We start from the raw sequence: 5574 nt of genomic DNA on the forward strand, positions 1-5574 counted from the left end.
AATTATGTGTATTTCTTCTATCTTAATGAATAAAAATTCTTCTGATAGAATAAATGGTTTAATAGAAACCAATGTAGCAAAGAACACAAAATAACTGGTTTAGTTCCTGTTTTTAAGGCAGGAACTCCTTGAAATTTTGGGTATTTGAGTATATTTAAGAATTTAAGGATTGGAGAAAACGCATGTTATAATTGCATACTTTATTCCTACATATGTTTCAAAGGATTACAACCTGTGTGATCCATAGGGATCAATGTCTTACGTTTAAGATGATTCCCATGCTTTCCCTGATGAGAAGGTTACAATTTTAATATCAAAGATCCCTATGGATCACACAGGTTGTAATCCTTTGAAACATATGTAGGAATAAAGTATGCAATTATAACATGCGTTTTCTCCAATCCTTAAATTCTTAAATATATATATATATATATATATATATATATATATATATATATATATATATACACATGTATGTTCATACAACATAACTCTGTGATGTCTATACATGACAAATAAGCAATTACAGTTCAATATAACATACTACACACAAACACACACACACACACATATACCATAAATCTACACCTGTAGATATGCCGTTATTATGCAATCAGTTGCATCTCTTGTCATGTAGTCTTCATTATTCAGTTTGGTTGAAAAGAACAAAGGGCAGATTTCTTTTTTCTTTATTTTATTTTTACAATAACGTCTGTCAATGGTCTTGTTTGACATAATAAATACAATTTATTTTTAGAGAAAATATTTTAAACAATGTCTCTTCCTATCTATGCATTTATCTGGCCAGAACAAAATACAATTTTTTTTCTACACAAAATTATTTCTCTGGTGTCCCCTTCATACTATGTTTTTTTTTTTGATTTTTTTTGTGTGTATTACTTGTACTGAGTCTGGAAGGGTGGAGCAGAACTCATGACTTTTGCAAGACCCCTGAGACCAGTGAGATCAATGTTTTGTTTACATACCTGTGGGTCAAATCCAGCAGAAAAGACATGAGCAGGGAAAAGATTCTAGAAGAGTCGATGGACTACAGAAAATGGGATGAGCTTGTCATTGTGTTGTTTCAAAAGTTTTGCAATATTTTGGTGGCTAATTGACTTACCACAAAAGCAGCTGAGCTTTCAAAGTAGACGTCTTCATGTTGCATCATCTGAAGCCTCCTTTCTGCCAGTTCTTTGATCCCATGTTGATACCTGTTTTTTGTCCTTCAAGGTGAAACATTCCTTCAATGAAGCTTCCACCTCCTCTTGGTTGATGAAGCATCGCAAGCACAAGAAATGAGCCATGGATAAGAACAAGCAATAATCCGAGGGGAGATATTTTGCTGCAACCATAACGTGCACAAGCAGGGGTTAAGTAAGGACCAGCTTCCAGGACCTGTCACCAAACCTGGCTGTTTCAAACACAAGGGGATGCTCTGCATCTGGTAGAATTACAAGGGGATAATTCATGATAAGTTCATGTGGGATCAAAGAACAGGTAAAAAAAAAAAAAGGTCGCTTCAGATGGTGCAACACGATGGCCTCTACTTCAAATGCTCGGCTGTTTTTGTTGCAACTTGATGGATAAAGCAAATAAGTCACGGAAACATTGCAAACCTTTTGACTTAGCATAGAAGTTAATTCAGGGCTGTGAGAGAACGTAGATGCAAGAAGGGTGATCAGAGGTGGAGAGACAAATGAATGGAGGCAGGAGACCAAGCAGCTCCCTAAGAACAGAGGCCATTGTAGTAGTGGTAAAAAACACAGAGAGAGGAGGCAGCATACTTACAGGGCCAGAGTGGGGAGCATGTCTGTGAATCTATTTGGAAATACAGAATTTCGTTACAAAATAACATCTAATTTTTATGTTTGTTTGTCTTCAATGAGTGTTTTTCCTCATCCAAAATCTCTCTTCACTTCTCTCTGTCTAATTTAAAATGCAATATTTCTCACTAAAATATCACTTTTAATGTTTGTCTGTCTCTTCATTACTCTGTCTGTGTGTCTTTCTGTCATAATCCATTATCACTGTATCAGCCACACAATCGGTTGTTGTTGTTATACACCACTGGTCACAGTGCGCTTTCTCACATTGTCATAGCTCTCAAATGATGCCATCCTGCTGGCTAAGCTAGGAGGCAAACATCCCCCTTGAACAAAATGCCAGTCCATTGTAGGGTGTATACTTTTACAGCTGAGTGGACTGCAGCAATGTCAAATGAAGTATTTTGCTCAAGAACACAACTCACTGCTGCTCCGGGAATTGAAACCATGATCTTGCAATCATGAGTGCAACACCCTCACCACTTGGCCATACACCTTTGCCATAATCCAATATATCCACACAAAATCTTCCCTTTGTATCATCCCATAATTCCTCCTATATCCTCTCTAAATCACAAGACTCACATTTTATCTGTACCATGTGTTTCATTAAAAAACGTTCTTCTTGTATCTCATGTTTGTTTAATAATTATAGTTTATCTATGCAGTCTTCTATTGTATCCAAATCTCTCTAACAATGTTTGTATAATTAAAATTTTAATTATAAATTTTCTATGCCAATCTGTTAATCTAATCTTTTGTATATGTTTTTAATAAAATATTTTATATAAATATAATTAGTGTCTCGTTTTTCATCTACCTTTTTTTTTTGTGATGATTTTGTTGCTAATTCAGGGTAATTAACTCAGCTGGTGTTAATTACTTCTCAATAATATTGATATTTAAACATACTTGTATGTGTGGGTATATATATATATATATATATATATATATACATATATATATATATATATATATATGTATGTATATACACTATGGAAGACTGGTGAGATCGTTATTTGTATGGATGTAAAGATTGGTCAATATTTAGTATGTAATTTAGTTATTGTAGGTTTACTATTAATACGGATACAGATGTGCTTAGGTTTATGTGTTTATTTTTGTTTAATTTTAAAGCTTTTAATCCTGCCTATATTTGATTGAATACTGTTGTACATAGGGTAAATTTGTTTGAAAGTTGTGTTTTTTTTTTTTTTTTTTTTTTGGTATGTTTGTTACCAAACAACACTTCTTTTAGTGCTGTTGACACTGCCAGATTGAATGGTCCTGCCCAGGTGTCGAAACCATAATGACATCTGTGGGGCAGCTGATGATGGAAGTATGTTGGATTGCTGGTATGGTTGTTTGTGTATTTGTGGAGTAGTTATAACCCACCCTTTTGATATATTTTATATGTATATATATATATATATGTGTGTGTGTGTGTAACTGAAATAAAACATCCATAGAATACACTATCTGGTGTATGTGACTTGTGTCTTGAGGAAGTCTTGTGCAACCTGTTAAGGAAAAAAAATCTTGGTAAACAAGCATGCTCAAAATATACCGAGATGTGCCCACCATGCCAAATATGCATTCTCCAGATACAGCTCTGTGAAATAATAATAATAATAATAATTCAGTGAACTCTCTCCCTCTCCTCTTCTTCCTATCCATGTGTACACGTGTCAGGTTGTATTGCTCACTCTCTCTTTCTTTCTTTCTTTCTTTCTTTCTCTATCTCTCTCTCTCTCCCTCTCTCTCTCTCTCTCTCTATATATATATATAGCAATATAAAAATATACAAGGTGTAAAGACACTGAAGATTCAGTATACACCACGTGGCAAAATTATGAGTTGAAAATATGTGTAAAAAAAATTTCAAAAGTGGAAGAGAAATGCCTTCGTTTCATATAGTTTAATATCTTTTTTTAAAATATATTGCATACTGTATGGATGTTGTGAAATCCAACCGGTTTTCGCTATGTAAATTAGCTTTTCAAGGGACATTGTACAGTAATCAGTTCTCGTGACAGAGGGGTTTCGTCATTTTGGATGTTTGAAGAATAAGAAGAATGATGAGTTTGGGGAGTGAACCAAGGGAAGCAGCAGGGGGACAACTGGCTCCTTAGTAGAATTTTTTTTAAGAAAATGGGACTTTGTACCAGCTGCAGATTTGGTCTGTGGTACTCAGCAAGCTGTCCTGCAGGAATTCTCAGTTGCTCTCTATGTCACAAGTTTGTAACTCCTCCTCCCTCTCATCAAATTTCTCAATTAGGATGTCCCTAAATCTCTTACCACACACACACATGCACGCACAGAAACATGCACAACAGGTTTCTTTCAGTTTCCGTCTACCAAATAAACTCATAAGTCTTTGGTTGGCTCGAGGCTATAGTAGAATACACTTGCCAAAGACAGGATAGAAGCTGAAGCCAAGCTTCATACCACATGACCACACCTGCACATGCATGAATGCACACAGATGATAGTTGCAGGAATGCACATATGTTAACTATACTTCCTGAAAGACTGCTGCATAAACACAGTCAGTGCACTGTGAGGTACACCCAAGATATTTTGACCTAAATTACACACACACACACACACACATATATATATATATATATATATATATATACGACGGGGCTTCTTTCAGTTTCCATCTACCAAATCCACTCACAAGGCTTTGGTCGGCCTGAGGCTATAGTAGGAGACACTTGCCCAAGGTGCCACACAGTGGGAGACTGAACCCGGAACCATGTAGTTGGTAAGCAAGCTACTTACCACACAGCCACTCCTGCGCCTATATTTAGATTTATTTAAAAGATTTCATGCAGCATTGGTCTACAACCATTTATAATTAATTCTGAATGAAACTGATAGAATAAAAATACTGGGGTCAATTCGATTCATCTGACTAATAATTCTACAAGGCAGTGCCCCAGCATGTCCACAGTCCAGTGACTGAAATAAGTAAAAGATAAATGACACCCACAACAGGCGTCTTTCAGTTTCTGTCTACCAAATCCACCCATGAGGCTATGGTCGACCCATGTCTATAGTAGAAAACATTTGCCAAAGGTAGGACCTAGCTTCTTACCCGACCACACCTGCACATGCGTGAATGCATACAAATAGCTGAAGGAAAGCACATATATTAAAATATACTTCCTGAAAGACTGCTGCATAAACACATTCAACACACTGTGACGCACACCCAAGATATTTTGACCTGCCTCAATTAATAATCATTAGAGGTGTGTGCAGCTAATTATAATGTACATTGACATATACATTCATTAAAGCTAGCACACACACACATTAATTAAGAAAACATTGATTCCTATATGTATGTATATATGTAATTTTCACAGGTATTTATGAACAATACATAACCAATATTATATGTCTGTCTGTCTATCTATATATCTATCTATCTATCTATATGTATGTATATATATATATATATATATATATATGTATATATAAAAGAGACCACAAAGTGGACTGTTGATGTGCTAGAAGAAGATCACCAAAAAGTTCTCAAGAAAAAATTAGTGAAGCAAAAACATACGGGCGAGGCTAGTGAAAATTATAGAAATAAATATCATTTTATATGTATTATCTGTTATGGTATTAAATTGATATTAATTAATATCAAATTTTTTATCTCATTATTTTATATATATATATATATATATATATATATATATATATATATATATATATATATACATAACCCCAC

General features: G+C 34.7%; 2 protein-coding genes across 2 annotated transcripts in view; one reads left to right on the plus strand and one right to left on the minus strand.

Moving 5' to 3' along the window:
• LOC106875125 (XK-related protein 6) overlaps nt 1-2623 on the plus strand; it is a 29740-nt gene extending 27117 nt beyond the window's left edge. Inside the window, exon 3 of the mRNA XM_014923108.3 lies at nt 1-2623. This exon is cut by the window's left edge and continues 4394 nt beyond it. The gene's annotated coding sequence lies outside the window, so the exon portion shown is untranslated.
• The window catches only part of LOC106875126 (uncharacterized), a 52603-nt gene that overhangs the window by 46383 nt on the left and 646 nt on the right, over nt 1-5574 (minus strand). The window lies entirely within an intron of this gene.

The sequence above is a fragment of the Octopus bimaculoides genome, chromosome 28 (assembly GCF_046866305.1).
Source record: "Octopus bimaculoides isolate indiv1 chromosome 28, ASM4686630v1, whole genome shotgun sequence".
NCBI lineage: Eukaryota > Metazoa > Mollusca > Cephalopoda > Octopoda > Octopodidae > Octopus > Octopus bimaculoides.